The sequence below is a fragment of the Megalops cyprinoides genome, chromosome 17 (genome assembly GCF_013368585.1).
Source record: "Megalops cyprinoides isolate fMegCyp1 chromosome 17, fMegCyp1.pri, whole genome shotgun sequence".
Taxonomy (NCBI): Eukaryota; Metazoa; Chordata; class Actinopteri; order Elopiformes; family Megalopidae; genus Megalops; species Megalops cyprinoides.
The window spans coordinates 23,636,727-23,657,409 of NC_050599.1; positions in this window are offsets into that span (position 1 = coordinate 23,636,727).

The following is a 20,683-nucleotide window of genomic DNA, read 5'->3' on the forward strand; positions in this document are numbered from 1 at the left end:
ACTAAAGGTATGTCTGTATCAATAGGACAAGAAAGCCAAGCTTCCCCTTGTGTCCTGGGCAAATCGGCTTCTGAAGCTGGCCATATAGCAATCCTGCAGTTTTTAAATGTATATATGATTTTTTTTTTCCCCTTTCTGCCTCACCTGTGCAGTGAAACATTGTTCTGGCACAAAATGGCTGCTCTGCATCACTGAGGTGGGTGCTTCATACTGTTGGTGGTTCAGGTGAATCGCTCCCATTCACTGTAAAGCACACACTGAGATGCTTGAAAGGTGTTATGTAGATGCAATCCATTATTGTTAGTATTTTTAAAATTATTTTTAAAGGTGACAAGGACAGTGTTCCAAAACACATACTTCTGCATTCTATCTATATGTAGCCTACAAAGAGGAGGTGGCACAGGGCTGGAGGTGGTAGCAGAAAGAAGATCCCAGAGCCTGGCAGGTTATGGAGGCTTTGGTGGGATGGGGACTGATTCATCCTTGCTTAGACCTTACCCGTCTAGCTGGGCACTGACGAAGCTGCTTCATGAAGCATTGGTGTGGGGAGGTGGCTGGACAGGAGGATGAAGGGAGAACTCTACCAGACTGTAAAACTGGGAGGTCATGGTAGCGCTATCAGGCAGCAACTCATCTGGGAAGTGCAAAGACAGACTCTGCTGCTGGTCGGCCATGACAGAAGACAGCAGAGAGTGGACCAAGAGGTCCCTTTACTGCGTCCCGAGGAAAGTCTGGCTGGAAGTGAGGTGCCTCACTAGTGCCTGTTACCTCTTTCCCTTTGGGAATCTTGCCCATCCATTGCTGGAGTGGCCCACGGACATGTTCCCCACAATCTTGTCATGGTAGATGTGTTCTCAAGGTATACTTGGGCCTACCCAAGGACTAAACCACAAGTTACTCTGTTCAGTCTTTGTGCTAAGATGTAGTCCAACTGTTTGGGTGTCTAAGAGAGTTTGTGTAATGCAGAATGGGGCAGCATGTCAGTCAGAGCTGACGGCTTTGTATTATGTGTTGGGCCCGTAAGAACTGGACCACTCCTTATCACCCTCAAGGTAATGAGGCAGTGAAACTTGAAAACTGGCTGTGTGAACTGAGCTGAACCATCCTGTAAGTCTGTTTGCAAACACATAGTCAGATCCAGACTTTAGGAGGATCATATTAATGGATTTTTTCACCCAACAGCTCTCTCCTGCATTGCAAAAAGCTAAATCTAAGTAAGTAAATATCTTAAATCAAGGCAGTATATGCTTGTTTTTTAGAGCTGTAAAGTACTCATTGTGACAGATTAGGTGTAAGGTAATAATTAGTAAATGACAAAAAAACCCTATAGTTTTTTGCCTATGAAGGAGAACCCTGTTTATCAGATAATTATAATCACAAGAGTAAATGGTATATCATTATTACTATTATTATTATAAGTGGTAGTAGTAGCAGTAATAAAGTTCCTTTTTTGTTTATATTGAGGAGGAATTAATGTTCTTTACTACTGCTGAACCACACAGCACACTACCTCATTTACTGTATATAGTTTATTCGCCAAGTATTCGTTAAACATTTTATAGACGGCATGTTCATTTCATCCAAATTTTTCTCAAGGATAATATATTTGTTTTTGTTTTTTTTTTTTTATTTATAGTTTCTCCTTGATGTCCATATGGCAGGCCCACACAACACACACACATGCTATTTCTTTTAATGTTCATTAGTGGTAGCACTCTATAGTTTATAATGGATCTGATATTTTTTAATTGTTTTTTTTTTTTTTTTTTTTTTTGTATTTTTATACATTTGACTCTTATTTATCAAAACTTTAATATGTTTTGTTGTACTTTTGTTCAAAATACTATTTATGACAATAAAACAAGTTTATTTTTAAACTGTATTATGTCGTGTAATTGGTGAGGACTCTGAAATAACTACACATAACAAATGTTAGGGAAAATCATTGGAAAAAAAAAAAAGAATATTGGCCGATATATCATTAACGGATTTTTAAAACCTGAAATATCGAAATCGGTATTGGTCTTAAAAATTCTATATCGGTTGGGCTCTAATATATATATATTTATTTTTATGTGAACCTAAAATGTTAATTAGCAAAATGTGAATATTTCACTAAAAATGTAATTAAAAAAAGAATTGTGAAGCCTGCCAGAAATTTACTTAATCTTTTAACTTTAGTGTTTGTTGCAATTACGTCTTTTTTATTAATTAAATCTTTATTTCCAAAATTATAAACTAAATTACATCATGGCAGCCATTTTACATGCAGTAAGAAAAGAGAATATACTTGGAAGCTAATTACATAGAGTAAGTTCATTTTAAATATTAGACTATATTATAGAAAAACTAGTGTTACCATCTACATAAGATAAAGTATTTTGGTATGAAAACCAGCATTTTTCATTTAACCAAATATCCTGTATCATAAATACATGTCTGGCATTTGTAAGAAACCAAGCCGCTTATCTTATCTTTAGGGATGCACCGATATATCGGCCGAACATTGGTATCGGCTAATATTCGCCTTGTTGGCCGCCATTGGCCTATCAGCAAATAAGATGACATTCACTGATGGCAGTGGCAGATGTTTATCTGTTGTGTGCCTCAATTCTGCATGGACTAAATGCTGTGTTGGTTATTTGCGGTCTGACTCAGACAACAGTAGCCTACCCAGCTGCAGATTCAGAGAAGATCCAGTTGGTGGTAGGCCTACTATAATTAGCCTTATTCACATGGCGGCCATTTTACTCTTACGTCACGTTCAAGGTGGGAGCAGGGTAACTCTTCAGTCGGCATCTATGGCAAAGTGGAACAAAAGTTTGATGTGTGTCTGTATCTACCTTTTGAAGAAATAAAACAAAACAGTAGCTGGTTTTAAGGTTATATCCACTAAGTGTAAAGAGAGACCTAGCTACCTAGCTACCTAAAATACTCATTACAGACTACCTAGCTAGCTAACAGTACTAAAGGTGTCAGAACAGGTTGCTTGCAGTGTCTGTGGTAAAATTAGTTAGAATTAGAATTAGAATTAGAATTAGTTTGATAGCTAGCTAGCTCTTAGTAATATAACATCTGAGCAAAGTGCATGAAAGCCAAATTAGCTAGCAAGCTATCTAGCTATATTGTTTTTATTGTAGCTAGCTAGCTATGTGTTTGCAAGTTGATATTTGTATTCATCAGTGCAATGTGATAGTAACTAGCTAGTTATGTTTATTGTTTTGTTTGTATTGTAGCTAGCTAGCTGGCTAGATTTGCAAGGTGGTATTTGTACTTTTCAGCTGAATGTGCAAGTAGCTAGCTAATTTGGCTTTCACTTACTTTGCTAGCTATCAAACCAATACAGCTTCATCATGTCTCTTATGAATAGATAGTTAATTATAACAGTCGTACTGCAAGCCAAGGTATTGACTTCTGAGCTTAAGTACCGTTTGCTAGCTAGCTAGCAACTTAATGTTAGTTAACTAACTTGCTAGTTTCCCTGGTGCAAAAGGAGGAATAAATGACAACAAAAACAAAATAATAAAAAAAAAAAACATTGGCATTGGCTATAGGCCAAATTGTTATTATCGGTATCGGCCCAGAATTTCACTGTCAGTGCATGATGCATATCCCTACTTCTCTTATCTTGCCATAGGTCTCACATTTTCATTTTCACCTTGACCTCCAATGGTATGCAGCTTCTTCTGAACTCTCAATAAAGAAGTGAAGAAATGTTTTGAGATTCATTTCTTTCTTTAAGCAAGCCAATCATTTTTCTAGTAGTAGTACAAGTACATTTATCTTAGTCAGGATTACTTATTTTAAGCACAATATGCTACAGTATTTTTCTCTGTAAATTCCAGGCCATATAGCCTCATTTCAAGACGACTGCAATAGCATTGGATGCTAAATTTAAGCACATTTTTCTACATATTAAGAAAATTTTTTTTTAAATCTTTTCTTTGAATCTGTAACTATAGATTTAATAGAAACTAATTATTTAAACTTGTATCAACTTGTTGTTACAGTTCTAATCACACAATATCACCACTGAATTCTCAACAATGGGAAAAGAATTGCACATAAGCAGAGGTCACAGGACACAGATGAATTTTCACCTCTGAGAGAGGTGTGTAATTTATTTTTAATCCAATGGTCAATTGCTGTTGAGCATGTCTTTTATAACTGGATAACACTGAGATTAAAAGACCCAACAGAATTATGGGTATACTGGACATTTCCAGGAAATACCTGACTGATAATCAGGTGACCTCAGATGAACCCTAGGGTCTGCATGCAATGTGGTTATAATCCTGTTGCAGACAGCCCACATACATTGCTCCTCAATACCTTAGATCAACTGTTAAATAACCTCTTAGAAACCATTATTGGAGGCCATAAAAATTATGTTTCAGGACAGAGTACTTTTGCAAATGCAAAATTTAGGGAATAATCTTGAGGCAAGGGGGAGTTCAAAAGCTGATAAACAGGGTATGAAAATGCTGGTGGCCAGAAGTATTCAAAGTATACAACAAAGTATTCAAACAAATTACATGCATTCCCCCTACCACCTGCAAAGTCTATTATAACCAGAACTTCATGGCAGGTGCAACAAGCGCCCTATAATTGTGTATCAGATCGGTGCATACTCTGCTTTGCTGTGCAGTATGTTCAGTGTCTAATCCTGATTTAACTAGACTGATTTATTTACTTTAGCTATGTGCACCAGGTTTGCTTTTCTTGGCCAGGTCTCTCTTGTAAAAGAGATTTTAATCTCAATTGGACAAACCTAGTGAAATAAAGGTTAAATAAATTAAAAAATGTGGATACTGAGGTTAAGTGCAATTATTATCATTGCTCATGATGGATGATTATGTTTTACTGTGACACTGTTTCATTTCCCTTTTCAGTCTCCCCCATTCTCCAATAACAGGTTTAAAAAAAAATGGATCAAACACATTCTGGATTTCATGTTCTGTAATCTGTAGATGAAAAATGTCCTAGCAATAATTTAACTTTGATGAGTTTAAAACACTGTCAATGGACAAAGATCAGCACAGAATGTTACTGCAGACTGGAGTTTTCTAAACCCATTAATGTGGAGTCTGTGCCTCTAATAATGAATTGAAGGAGTGCAGTATTCAACAATAAACAGCCACTTTTGGTTTTTATCAAAGCCACCATTTAAATTACTTCATGGCACAGATGAACTCAAAATATAACATTTATGCTCTTTATAACAGTAAGTACTATATATATCACATACTACAAATCCATATGATTGAGAATCGTGAACATAGTCATCTTGGAGGACCACTGCTGTAACATGGTGATGTAACACATGTGCAGTAAATTTCAATAGCATTTACAGATTTCCAGAGAATCCTTTTTGTGTTGATCTGATAATACAATCCTGCAGTGAGATTTAAAAAAAAAATCCCAATGTTTGTGCTTTATAATTATGTCAGCAGAAGACACAGAGATGAATGGAATAAGAAGATGGTGAGGATGGTGGGACGGACTGTGAGCAGACAGGATGGAATCCATGGCGTCAGATTACATAGACTGAACCCTCTCTCCCCGGGGCTTCAGTGTGCTTTGTGCTGTTTACCCTGGGATCAGTGTCACCTGTGTGGGCTTGCTGTGCCTTCACCTAAAAGCATCCCCTCTTTCAGCTCTTCTGCTGTCTGATTACTTCCAATGATGCCTAGTGTTTCTGTGCTACGGGAGTCCACAGGGGTGAGCTTCCCAAATCACCCCTCTCACCAGGTCACAGGCAGGATCGCGCGCACGCGCGTGTGTGTGTGCTTCTGTGTGTATGTGTGTTTGAGGTATAAGCCTCCCAATGAAATGGAACCGATTCACTGCACAACTGCCATTGTTGCTGTGCACTGTGACAGTTTAGGGCTATGTGTGATAGCATAAGCCGATTCAAAGTGCTCTGTGAGTTTTCAGAAGTATGTTTTTTTTAAAAATATATATCAGTAATGGTGTCTGCAAAGTGTTGACAGCCACATTTAATATTGAGAACATTGGCTTCCAGTCTTTTAAAAAGAACCACTTTAAATGTAAAATTTATTACATTTGCAGATCGTTTATTTTGCCAAACCTCAATTCAGTTTCCATTTTCAGTTCAATTCCAGACAGGGAAGATGAAATCAATATCCATTAAAACAGACTTATGGTTAACATATTCATTTCAATATTACAATAAACAACAATGAGAAACCCTCTGGGAGATTTGACATCCATGTTATAGATTTCCATCTTGATTTGATGGTCACTGTAGCAAGGAGATCTAGTATTTTTAATTACAGATGCTTGTCGGAATCAGTGAATTGATTAAAATAAAATATGGATGTATTTACATTCATGCCGTCCCACATATGCATCCAGTACACACAAACCTTATATATATTGAAAAATCTATGAATATAACAGGCTGAAAATATCTTAAATATAATTTAATATCACAGAAATCTAGACATTCAAGCATTAAAAGGGCATTAAAATATAACAGCAGACATACAAGTTTGTAGGAGAAATGCATTCACCGCTAAGTAGAACAGTGAATTCTCTAGTAAGAGGGCGACACTCTTCTTGTGGACAAAAGGGGGCAGTGTGATGTCATAATCAGAGTGGACTATGCTACTCTGTGTAAGAAGCGAAGGATCAGATATCCAGGAGTACAGAGGAGAGCTGGGAGAATTACCCCCGTGTCAAGAAAACTGTTTTGTTTTTTTGTTTTTTTTTTCTACTCAGAAACAGCATTTGGTTGGAAAATACAGAATGAATAAACCTGGATCTTAATAACAGCTGAATGGGTGTGTGCTTGATATGTCCAACTGAACACTTTCCCTGGGGTGCAGTTTCAAACTCTTGCTGACAGAAAACACACAAATAAAAATTACGCAAATATTAATCGTTTGTTTCCTCCTCTTATTATTGTTGTTTTTATTTCACTACTAAAATCTTTGTTTTTTTTTTGTTTCATGCGTGTATTCAGACAAACATCACAGCATGACAGGGCAAGGTATCTGGTACAAAGCCAAGAAATGGAAGAATGTCATTTTTCATAAGGGTAGGAGTCAAGGACTCTAAATAACACTTCAAATGTGCTACTTGAAATGAAACCTGAAAGACGTCAGGGCCAATGCACTCATCATAGAGATGAATTTGAAAGATACATTGTAAGAATCCAAAAAAAGTAATACTTGCTTAATTCTATTGACTCAATGCAAAGGACAAAGTCTCCCAAGTGGTTATATAAAATGTTTCCGTGGGCCTGAATTTGTCGGCAAACAGAGTCCAGTGCTGTCCCTAGGATTTTCAGTGTTATGGGTAATGTGTACTACACAAAGAAATAAATAGTAAGAATGAAAATGTATCACCTTATGAGATGAAAAATAGAACTTTGACTGTAAAATGACATAACACAAACTGTATATTAGTTAAGAAAATAGCTATTTAATTTTGTATATTTTTTTCTTTGCCATTTGTGTTTCCGAATGATGATGACGACTTTCTTTTTAATGTCAGTGATGGCATCTGTAACCTCAGGGAGACAGTTTCCTTGTGTGTGATGCATTGTTCACAAAACATATGGCAAAAATGAGACTCCAAGCCTGAATACCACTGCTGATCCCAGTTCAGTAGCACAGCGCTTTCAGATGCAGCGGTGGCACTGTGCTATGCCAGTTGAGTGCTAGGGGAACCAACGGCAGCCTTACAAGGTCCTGTAAACAGTTTTATGCTTACCTTTTCAATGTTATCCCAGAGTTTCACAGTCTAATAGAAGTGCTGGTCTTGATCTCTGCAAATTACATGTCAAATTACATTGTACTTGTTCATGACTAGAGCAAAGCCAGATCAGTGGTACATATTTCGTATCATTTCCGGTTGTTTTGCACATAAATGAGTCAAGGAAGGACATTGATCAGTTGTTCTGTGGAAACTGCAGAAGACATTCCTGAGGTTTAGGGAAAAAATTCCCATGCTAGTGGCATAGGGCATTCATTTCACAGGGCTTGTTGCAGTGTGTACCAGATGTGCATATCTACTGGATGCACTGTTTCTTTGGAGTCCACTGATTGTCAAATATAAAAAAGTCCATGTTATATGTCACTCAGATTTTTAATACAATCAAACTTCATTGCAAATGAGGGTCAAATTTTATTATAAGTATGTACTTTTTATATGGAATTATAAGTGTACATTGTTGAACTGCAGTTAGAATCTGATGTTCATTCAAAAGATAATAAATCTGAACATATAATATGTAATTTCTAGAATTAGGATTTCTGCATAATTTTTTGCTCATTGAAAAACAGGTCATGGTTAATGAACAGGAAAATTGTTCATTTATCAATATATTTTTTTTCTGACCAAATAAATAGGTCCTTAAAATGTTGTATGAAACAAATGACAGCACAGACTACTTATTATGAAATATTTTGTGGCAAAACCAGTGTAAATTATGCCTTTTTATAGATTCAGAAATGTTCTTTCTTTGTGACAAGAAAAACAAAAGTTCATTGTAAAATAGAATGGAATGGAAAGGAAATCTAATTTGATTGCCTTTAATATCCATTTGCTTAAAAAAAAAAAAAACTAATGTCAGTCATTGCTATGGTAATAATTTCTGAGGAATTATGCGTAAATAAATTCATGCATATTAAGACCAGTTTCAAAAATGAAAACCTTAACAATAAACTGGTATAAAAACAGTATTAAATACTATATTTAAATTTGTTGATAATAACATATGTTGTAGGGTGCAAATCACACTTTTATTTATCTCTTAAATAGTACTGCCACTGTACTTTTGGTGAAATTTGATATGAAAAACACATTTTTTAAACATCAAGACACACACAGTCATTAAACCCTTTATGATGTGGGAGTGACCTAAATGATTCCCACAAATTTGCATGTATATGCAAATTAAAATGTAATCAGTTTCAAAATGTATTTTGATTAAACAGTCAATGCATCATGATTCTAATCTTTGCAAAACTTCTAATTAATTTAGCTAAATAAACCATATCATTGCATCCAACTGAGCTCAATTAGAACCACATCCCCCTGTACAATTTAAAACGGGGGGGTTAACATTGTCATTACGTTTGTGACTAGAGAGAAAGATGGATTATAAAGAAACTAACAGAGCTTGATTTACACATGCCTCCACAATAATGGTGCTAATTACTAAATACTCTAATATTGATGAAATTATGACTCCAAGCAATTTGTAATTTATTGACTCGAATACAATAATTAAAATCATTGTCTCTAATAGTGCCCTGCATTAGTGGAAAAATGGCATACAAAATAAAGTTCACTTCCGAACAACTACCTTTGTTCTATATAGTACAGACCTGAAATACATACATTCTGCTGCCAATGAGTGCTGAAGGGTAGCAAGTGCAAAATGTGGACTACTGACTTATTATTTTCCTGTTTCATTTTTTTTTTTAAATGGAATAGCTCATTGATGATAAATATAGATGATGAAAAGCTGAAATGAAGTTAGCGTGTGTCCACCTGTGTCTTTATTGTGTTGGTGTGCTTTGTTTTTGTCATTTTCTCATCTTACATTTTCTGAAGCCTGTTGAGCATCTCGCCAGCGGCCGCCCCTTTAAGAAATCATGGTGGTTTATGGGGATTACCGCCACCAGAAGCCGGAGGTGAAAGGACCAGTCGCACGTGATCACTTCTGACTCCTCTAATCCCCCCCATGTGTCATCAGATTGCTGTTTGATGTGCGGTGGCTCGGGAACTCAAACGGTCTGAAATCTACGGGTTCATCCATCCTCGTACCGCCGCCAGCTCACCCTCGCCGCTGCAACCTGAAACCTAAACGCTGTCCCAATGAACAGCACAGAGTCTGAAATTTAATGGCCCTTCGATGGGAATTCCTTCACCACCAGACATCAGCACAAAGATGGATGCAAACCGGGTTATAAAGAACTGCAAAAAGCTTGTTATATCCACACAGACACATGCAGTGACATGAAAGCCTAACAATGGCTTAGTGTGCCCTTGGGTTTGGATAAACTCTTTCATTAGGATGTCAATGAAGCCAATTCCACTCAAGCAAACGTCCGACTGTAGAAAATTTCAGAAGTGTTAATGTACAGTGAGCTATGGAAGCTGCCCTGGACACTGGCATCGTCTCAGCAAGTAATTAAATATGGACGCAGTTATTCCCTCCAAAGATCTCACCCTTGGATAGCCCTGAGTCAGTAATCACTTTCATACCTCTGGAGAGACACCAGGCACCGCCACAAACGCATGACTGGAGAATGGTCGGAGTGGGTTTTCGGCGCGCGTCATCTCAAAGGCCCGCGCGCGAGTGTGTTGAATTTATTTTCCTGTTTTGTTCTCCGCACTCGCCATTAATCAACAGGGCTGCGAGTCAGCAGTGTCGCAAGGCTTAATTTCTCGCGGGGGCGGAGCCCTGGCGACGGCGGCCTCAGCGAGTCCCATGACCCTCTTCTTCTCCTCTTCTCATGGCGAGATATATGAACTCAATGTGTGGATCTGGTTGACTTTGTGAACTGGGTGCCAGACCACATCAGAACTGGGGCTGAGTTTGCAGAACCCCCTGTGACCCGTCTTTTTCTCTGTAGACCCCGTCTCACCCCCCCATCCCCCCACCCTTTTTCTGGGAAGTTTACAAGCTCTCTGGGCCCTTGCTGGGTTCTGATCCTCTCGTGTTGAAAGCCCGTTTCTCTGGTCCCACATGCGGGCTACAGCACACGTTCCGAATTCTGGCTTGCAAGCTTTCCCAAAGTGAGCGACGGCTCACTTTTTCACTGATGAATCGATGTTCACATAACGTTGGATAACGTAACCCGTTACACCCTACAGATTCAGCACATGAAGGAGAGGTCACAACAGTCACAAACAGTAATAATTACACTGAAACATTATTCATTTTCTATGTAAACTTCCTTCACCGGCTCACCATGTACAGTTTACATTTTAAATATCATCCATTTCAACATCTTTGATATTTACTGAAGTAATCCAGGTTACATTTGTTTAATAAAATCCTCAAACCAAGTTCAGCCATAACCAAAACCAGTCTGTTAGTGTAGGGACTACATGTGTGAACACAACATACACACTATTTAAAGAACAAGGACACTGCACAGAGATACACGGGTGAGGCAGATTCTGTGTTGAGTATGTTTGTTCATATTAATGCCAGCTGAGTGCTGGCGGAACCTGGCTCACTTCCTGCCTGCAGTGGCATGCAACAGTCGCAGGCGCGAAACACCAAACCTCATTCTGAAATTCCTACGGATAGATGTGCCCGGTAACCACGGCGCGCGTTAAGACTCACAGCCCTGATTGGACAGTTTCCCACCCGGCAGAGGACAGGCGTTCTAATGGTCTCCAACAGGGCTGCTGCCTTGATTTATTTTACATTTTTCACGAGTAACAGTGCATTCTTTGCCCCAGATGCCAAACGAGAGAGGAGGGCTTTTAAAGCCTAAGCCCTCGTTTGGAACAGAGTGGATTCAGATGGTTGGCCGCGGCTCAAAGTGGGGGGGGTTGGGGGGTGGCGGGGGGGCGCCAGCTTAGGGTCAGCTTATTATTTCCGAGATTTTTGAGAGGTGCGCATTCTCCCGCGCGCCGCGCACCAATCGCGGTCCCGGTCATGAGACGTCGAGCCCAGACGGGCCTCGGCTCCGGGAACGCAGCCGCCCCCCGCCCCCCACCGGTCGATTTGGACTGGACCCCTGCCTCGCGCTCCAATATCAGAAGCTTGGACGCGACCCAGCTCACGTGGAAATGGAAAACATGTGGGGGCGAGGGAGCCCGAGAGTCAGGAACGGCCCCATTCATCACGGCCTGGGGTTTGATTGAGACGTGGCGCACCGCGTTGTTTGCCACCATGGTGAATTTCCTCCCCTCCACGGTCCGTTCTGCAATGTTTAATTACGGCACGCTCGGCTGGGTGACCGCGCCAGTCACGCACACACACAGGGCTGTAATGGCCGCCCGTCTGTAAACAGCCTCTGGGCTGACGTTATTCTGTATGGCCTCCTTCCTAAAACAACTCCTCATTACCTGTTTGGCCACGTAGAACAAATCTAAGCATTTCATTTCACTTCAGAAGGATTTTCTGTGAATGTTCCATCTAGGATGTGTGATCTGTGATCCTCTATACCATGTTCGAGAGCTTTTTTTTGGAATGAGGACTGTAAGTGTTTCACCATAATTATGAGAGGAATGACCATAGGTGAGCATAAATGACCAGCAGAACTTTCCTCTACTATCCTCAGTCTGTTTTGTCTGGAGTTTATTCTTCTGGTGCATGATGGGAAACTCTGGGGATGTGACAGAGAAATGTTGTCAACAATGTCAGGCTGCGAGGGAGACAGAAATGAGAGAGTGGCTAGTAATTGGCCAGTGAGTTCTTCCAATGGCTGTAACAGTTATATGTGAATATATGGGATAAAATGCATGTTGGAAAACTGTACAGCCGATTGATTGATATGACAGGGTGACTGTGTGTGTGTGCGTGCGTGTGTGTGTGTAGGTATATGCAAGTGATATGTGTTAACATATAGTAATATGCAAAATCCAAAATAAGGAGTAAATCTTGAATATAGAGGACTCATGGCATTTATGGCCTACATTAGAAAATGCATCCATTATTTTCCATATATATTGCATGCAATTTTGCACATACTGCAGGATTTGCTACATTACATACATACAAAGGTACAATAAATCTTACACTAAATGCACATAATTACACACATGAAAGCAGCAATTGCCACATTTATTAATACAGGCAGCCAATCTGAACATATGGTACTTTTTTCAAAGGCTGCCAGCAGTGGCCCCTGTGGTTTCAGAGTCCCATGATCCTCTGAGGCACCATGAGAGATCTGAGCCCTCGACAGGTCTGCACTTGCAGTTACTACTTGGAAAAGGCCTCTTGTGCTCCACCCCCACCCCCCACCTGTATTCTGCCCTCAACCTGAAAAGCATCGAGCCCCAGGACGAGGGAGGAAGTGAAACCGCAGCCTGCAGAAAACACATTGTGCAACTGTGCACTCGGCAACCTGACACTGTGGGACTCATGCGATTGCCACACTGCGCATCTCTCTTTTTCTCTCTCTCTCCCTCTCAGACACGTTATAGTCCCGCTCTCCTGGCAAAAATTGCGGGCCCTCCTCTTTAAATGAAAGCAAGAAAACCTAGTTTTTGAGCTGAAGACGTTTAAAAAGAAAAAAAAAGGAATGAAAAGTGAGAACAAGAAACGCTCAAAGAGAAGCACATTGTCCAGAGAGCGCAGCTGAAGGCTAGGGCCTTCTCAGTCAGCCCTGCCACGAAGTATCCTGTTGGGAATTACAGAACATTCCGACAAACACCAGGAAGACTGGTGCTCTGGTAGAGACACTCAGAGAAATGGCTAATTCTTTCAAATTGCCATTTCACCGCCCCACATCTCTCTCCTCCACATGCAGACTGGCCAGGCTGCTCAGCTCATGTGAGCCCATGTGCATGAGCAGGAGAGGCAGAGACCGTCAGAAATATCTGTGGCTTGTGGCTTTAGACAGGCAAGGGTGGGGGGGAGGGAGAGGAGCACAGAAATTTGCTTTTAATCAACTAGATAATGGGTGCCATACGCCACTTTCTTACCATGGACGCTGCTTTCCCACACTGGAGGCAATGGCGATTTCTTAGTCGGACAGCCTCGCATTTCGCCGTGGTCCCCACCCCACACCACCAGCCCTACCCCCCAACCCCTTCTCTCCTTTGATGCATTTGTATCTGTGCACAGTGTGTCAACCTACAATTAACTGGCGTCGGAGGGTTTATAATCACAGTTTGTTTAAGCCTCCACTTCCCTTCATTACAACACGGGCGTGAGAAAGAAAAAAAAAGCCTTTTTCCTTTATTAATTTCATTCTTTAAAAGAATTCTCTCTCTCTCTCTCTCTCTTTCGTCTGCTGCCACGGGGCGATGTGTTGTAAGCCGGAGCGAGGCAGAGACGAAGGCCCCCTTAAAGACGACGCATTATGCAAGATTGGTTAAAAAAGCGCGCTCCCTCGTCGGGTGCAATTCCCGGGGGTTAATTAAGTCATTATGTTCCACTTAATTTCTGATGGAAAATTACACTCCTCGTCTGGCTTCAGTGCGTGAAGTGCTCCACGGTGCTACACGGAGCCGGCGAGAGAAGTGTGTGAACTCCCACGAACTCCGGCTGAAGGCGGAGGGGACACCGCTGACAGGACGGAGCAGACGTCTGACGCGATTACATCAGAAGGCGGGGCAGGAACACACGCGCCGCTGCCCCGAGCAGTGTGGTCTAGGAATCGTGTGTGATTTGTTTGATTAACGAATGTGTTTGGATGTGTTTGATTTATTTGTTTGATTAACGAATTTGCCGTGAGGCTGGACGTCCGGTTTTTAAAACTTCTACATTAGGAGTGGACATTAAAAGTCATGTCAAACCCGTTTCAAAGATACCTCGAGCAGGCCACGTGTCGGTCCTTCTGTCCTGAAAATGAAAAACGTCTCCAGAATCAACGGAGTATGACATATGAATTACAGCGAAATGACTGTCCTTCACGTAACCTCTGCGCAACACGCCATGAAAGGCAATATGCAGATTGCAGCAGTAAAAAAGTCATTCACTCAGGGTTGGTTTGAACTTGTTGTCATATTCTCTGTCTGCAGCCGGCGGTGACAGTCGCGGGCGTTCACACGTGTGCAGTGAAAGCGGACGCAGTTTTTAGCACGCATCCAGTGCTACTCATGGAACGGCTGTGAGAAGCGAGGAGACGTCTGTGGCCACCTCGCTCTACCGAGCGCAGCGGCGCGCCTTCTCAGAAACGTGGCGCGGCGGCAGGAGGGTGTGGTGGGCAAGACGTGATACGAAAACCGCCAAAAAAAAAAGCCCTTGGCCGCAGCCTGCCCGAACCTGCCAGACCTCTCGCCCTGTTGGCTGATCCTACCAGATAGGGTCCTGTTCTCGGAAAAAGGGAAAGCCCTGAGGTTTTTCTTTTTTTTTCCTGCAGCCAGTCGGCCCCCGTGGGGTTTTTCAGTGAGGTTGAAGAGGCAGCGGTTGTTGTGCCCGTCTCCCCCAAGGTTTTCAGGCTCTCCTCACTTGCACAATGGCACTGAAAGGCTCGGTCAGCGTGGCGGAACCCCCGCGCCAGCCTCTGAGGGTAACGGCCGGCGAGATTGCACGCCCTGATAATATTCAGAGCCTGAGCAGACGCGTTCGGTTTCCTCCTCATCCCTGAGAACGCCGACCCCCCCACCATCCCTCACCTCCATGCAACGCAAGCCCCTCAAAAACAAACACTGTCATGAGAGCATGGCATGGGGGGGGGCAAAAACACACAGAGTCTGACGACAGCGGGACTGTTGCCGGTGCAGCAGCCCCTGGAAGCTGTGCCGTCACTTCACTTCTCTATTCACTACTTTTTTCCTTTTCTTCTTCTTTTCTTCCTTTTATCACTGTCTATAATAGTTTCTTCAGCACTTTCAGCTGCTAAATATTGTATGTAAGGTGCTACATAAATAAAGGTTAGTACTGTTTTTATTTGGAATCGATGCTCACCTGTGCAAACTCACTGTGTGTCTTTTTATGCTGTAAGCCATTTTAAAGCTCACCCTTTCTAAAGGTGTCATTCAAGACAGAACCTTGCTTGCTCTCGGTTTCAGTCATATCACAGGGACACTATGGATATACTCCCAAAGCCAGCTTTGTTGTACGATAAAGCCTCTACATTAAACTGTCAGTCTCCATTTACACACTGCAAATGCTCCAAATGTGTTTTTTTTTTGTATTGTGTTGTCACTTATCATTAAATCATTCCATTATTAAAAAGTCTTGCATAATACGTGCTTTAGCTGCATTTAAAAAAAAACAAAAGCATACTGATGTCTTTTATTCAGCCAAAGGGAAGAATTCAATAAGCAATATGACCCTTGGGTGAAGCCATGGCGATATGAGAAACAGGAATTAAACATTCAAGTGAGGCTTTCAGCTCTGTGTTCAGGAACCGGCTCAGAAATCAAACGTCCTTATTACGGACTGCACAAGTTACAGAATCCGCACTCGCGCGAGGACACTTATAATTTGCAAACGAAGCAACAAAGTGGTTTTCGCCGCAGGACTGTTCCTGTAAAACCGCTGCAAAGTGGCTGGTATGGGTAGTGTGGGAGTCCAAGGCCTGGTGATCCCTCCAAAGCCTGCAAGCTCACTGTTTAAAGCAGTGGTAACTCCTGTTCACAGTCAAGTGAATGAACATGTGTACATACTCTGTATATACAGTAAGTATAGTATAGTGTATGCACCATGTATATACAGGATATAAGTGTATATAATGTACTATAATATTTATATGTTTTATGTATTTCATGCTGTTTTATTAAATGCACTTTGTAATTGCACATTATAAGTTACTCTGGATAAGGCTAAATGACAAAATCTAATGTTTTTGATAAAAAGGATGACAGTTTTTTTGCGCTTTGCTATTGATCAGGTTTAATAAACAATTTAATACTGTAAAGTTCACGTGTAGACACAGTGTTGAGACCCTGGCTGTTCAGGTCTTTTCTTCCCATCTCCCAGAGAAAAAAGTCACTGCTTCAGGTGACTCTTCTGTCTTCCTGCTTTTCTTACATCTGTCTTTGAATGCGATATAACTGAATATATATGTTCTGGGTCAATTCATTTGATTTTTGTCTTTCAGATGGCCCACAGTGGCTTGTGGCATCTCTCTCTCACTCGCACATTGATAAAACCCTGTAACCATGCCCGCGCACACACGGCCACCCGCCGCTTGGCTCCTGGCCGCCCCGCTCCTGCGCGGCTTGGCGGGACGAGGCGTCAGCGCCGGCTATTGTGTCATTTCACAGCTTACTGGAAACGGCCCTAATCTCTTCCCGATCTTTTGCTGGAAATTTTAAGAAATGTCAGGCTAATAAAAATGCCGTGCTGAGACATGGCACCGAAAGCCGTGCTTAATCGGGCCTATTTAAAGCAGCTGTTCCTCAGCTCTGATTCGGCTAAAGGCAGCGGCATCAAACATGACATCAGCGCGTCGGTGTCGCATAATTGGAGAGTGATGATCGTTATGTAATTGTCATTATTGCTGTTGTTATTTTACATGAGCACAACCTGCCTTAGGAGGCTGCTTCCTTGCCAATAAAGCCGTTTTGTTTCAGTTGGGCTGGCAGAAGAAGTGTCCAGACACCGTTTTTGAGGGGCCTAATCCATTGCCCCGTGGCTTCCACGGGTAGTTGTGACGGTGACTCATCAGATGATGGTGAGTCATCTGGATGGTTTGTGGCAGCAAACATTTGCGACCTGATAGAGAGAAAAACGAATCCTCACACCCCTCCCACCGGCACAGCTTCTGAGGGCATGTTCCATCAAAGCTCAGAGGCTGTTACTCGATCCTACTGAGTCCTGTCACATCGCTGAAATAATCACCTCAACGCTGGTTAGCCTCTAGACAGTTATCACCACGCATCTGATCTGCATTCATATTTGCTTTCATTAAGATTTATTTTTATAATATTATAAAAGTGCAAATAAACATTGTTAATGTCCCAAATGTGCAACAAAAAGCTGAGGAGTTCCCTAATTTACTAACCCTAATACCTATGTATTTACAATTATACCAGCATATGCACTTGTGTGTGTTATGCTTACATTGTAAGTGTTGCGTACATACACTTTGTGGTTGTTACACAAATGCAGATGTGTACTGTACTTACATTGCAAATGTTGCATACATACACTTTTTGGTTGTTACACTAATGTAATTAGATTTACCTCAAACAGGGTTAACAGTTGTAAGTATTACGTACCCAAGTGTAGTTATACAGCAGTAGATGAAGTGTCAATTTTTAGGCATTAGGGCCACTGAATAAAAACTGGGGCCACTAGGGATATTAAGTAGCTTCGGGGGCCAGGTTTCAGTCCCAGGGAGAGCACTGTAGCTGTACCCATGGGCAAAGCACTTTTCTTTATCTGTATCAGTAGATATGTAAGTATAAGCTATTTAAGTTGGTTTGGAAGCAGGACTCTGTTAAATATATAGATAATGTGATAGGGCTGTTAAAATAACAGTTCATTTAACATGAAATCTTGTGGGGAGAGGTTTTTCCAAAAATAAGATATGAATTTGTTTGGGATATTAAGCAATATAATATGAACAGCGTCCATCTGTACTTGGTAAAAGTTTGTAAATATGTCAATTTGCTTTATCGACTGCGGCAAGGACAATAATAAATCACAATTGGAAAAAGCTTGCTTTTTTGGCAGCCACGCGGTAAACTGTCAGTAGATTCTTAAGTCAGTAGATTTTTCTGTGAAATTAATTCAGGGTGTGTAATATTTCATAGCCCGGTCTTTTGCTTTTTTTTTTCTTTTTTCTTTTGTAACCAAATTGTTGTCATGTGACAAACAGTCTTAACACCATTGCATTGGACACAGTTGGGAGCAAAGGAACAGGCCCCTATTGGCGACCGTTCTTGAAATCGGCGCGGTTTGTAATCTCCCGGGTGATCGTTGAATGAAGGTAGGCGCTGCATCTCCCCCATCCGTGGCTCTCCTTCCTTCTGAAGCCCTGCTCGTAGCTTTCCAGCACCGCTTATTGCAATTAATCACCAGCGCTCTGTCATTTGGGGTCAGCACTTTCCAGCTCCTGGTAGTGACGACTGCCCGTGATCGACGAGAGACTGGGAATGGATTCTCAGAGCCGCTCTGCTCCCATGCCACAAGCTCTTCTCTTTTTTTATTATGATCATTTGGGAACCTGAACCCGGGTCCAGATGCGCCGGGGGTGCCGGGGGATGTCTTTTGGGGCGAAAGCCCGCTCGTTCCTTTTGGGCGACGGCACGTCTCACGATGCCTTCACAGCTTTGCCGCAGCCAAGTGCTGCTCTCCCAGGCTGTTTGCAATTGCACATGTGTTTTGTATAGGGCGGTGGCGTGGCATAGCCGTGATTGAGCAGCACTCGTAACCCAGAGGTTGCAAGTTTTATTCCGGCAGGGAGGTAACCTCGGACAAGATGGATGGCCCGTAGCTTCAGTCAACATGAAGCTGCGTAAAGGGATGGTTTGTAAACTGTGTAATTCACTCTGGATGAATGTGGCTTTGTAAAATGTATTAATGTTTTTGTGTAGGGGTGGGGTGGGATGGAGTAGTGAGGGGGTTAGAGTGATTTACCTGAGATAATAATGACTGCAATAGAATAAATACACCAGTGTGGTCAGGGATAGTCGCATGACTAATATTCTATTTTCACTGATTTGCTGTGTCACAATGAATGTTTGTGAATGGGCGGGACCAAAACCTGATTACCCATAGTGCACAGGTACAGGTAGCACAGGAACCTACCGGTCTGACTTCCCTAACAGGCTAATATTACATGACATATCATCCAATAGGAACTGTTAAAGGTCAGAACACTGCTCAAAGGGGAGGGATTACCTTTCACACAAACAGTGGAAGCAGGCCCAGCACAGGGTAATTAACATACCTTTGCTTTACATGGACAAGTTGCACATCACTTTTAGCCTAACCACATCTTCAGTGGCAGAATCCAGTGGCAGAATGTCTTTTTGGGGTTACACGTATTTTAATGCTGGCCTTTTCTCACTGGAGTGCTTGCAGCTCTTATCTGATGTCCAGATAATATGGCCATTTGAGTGTTGCAATTGTGGTATTTCATTGGTAGGCATCCTCTTGGAATCAGTGCCAGTAAAACTAATATGGCGGTATACCTGACAGCAAGGTATTTCTGAATTGACCAACAACAGCAGTGCATGCAACCCCCAAGGTGTAAAAAAAATGCATTCTTTGAAGGCAGCCACTATGAAATTTGAAAACAGAGCAGTTCCCAAGCACAGAATACAAACAAATGCAGACATAAGCTTATTAAATTGAAAAAAAAAGCTGGAGCAATCAGCATTCTTTTTTATTTTTGCTACGGAGCTTTATTGCACACAATGGAGGAAAAACAAAAACTGAGATATGAAAATTGATTCCATGGTTCCATCATGTCGTTGGTAATAAGCTGTCCTCAGACACAGGTGGCAGTCCTGTTTACCCATGATTATGCTTGCCTCATTCTGGGAATACATTCCATTATTAATAAAAGAGGCCAAACTGCTGTAAAAGGACTTAGGCAGCAGTGATTGTGAGTGAGCCTGCACTTGTGAAGAGGTGTTGCCATGTTTGTTTTGTGTCCATGTTCCTCAAGGAGCACTCCCATGTTAGTGTCCCCGCCCTCAGAGCCAGCAAGAATCTGCCTCTTTTCTCAAAAGGTCGCAATAGTAATGATTTACGGCTATAGGGTATTCCAAAGGGTATTCAAAGGAGTAAGGGTCTGCAATCTCAAATTACACAATTGACGCTCAGTTATGTTTTGACTTCTTTTCCTAAAAAAATAATGCGTGCTCTGGCGTTGGAGTGGTATCGCAAAGTCATTCGGCTCAAAGAGTTTGTGAGTGGGACATTTAGGTGTCAGTGGACAAGGCCATGGAGCTCAAATACGAAAAAATGACACTGATGTTTTTTGGCTGCAAACTGGTGGTGCTCCTGACAATGTATATTGTCCATAAACATTGTCACAAACGCATTTGTGAAGTATTTGTATTGTGGTTTCCAATGGGGTTAGCATGACAAGCAGCCCTGCGGTATGGCCCA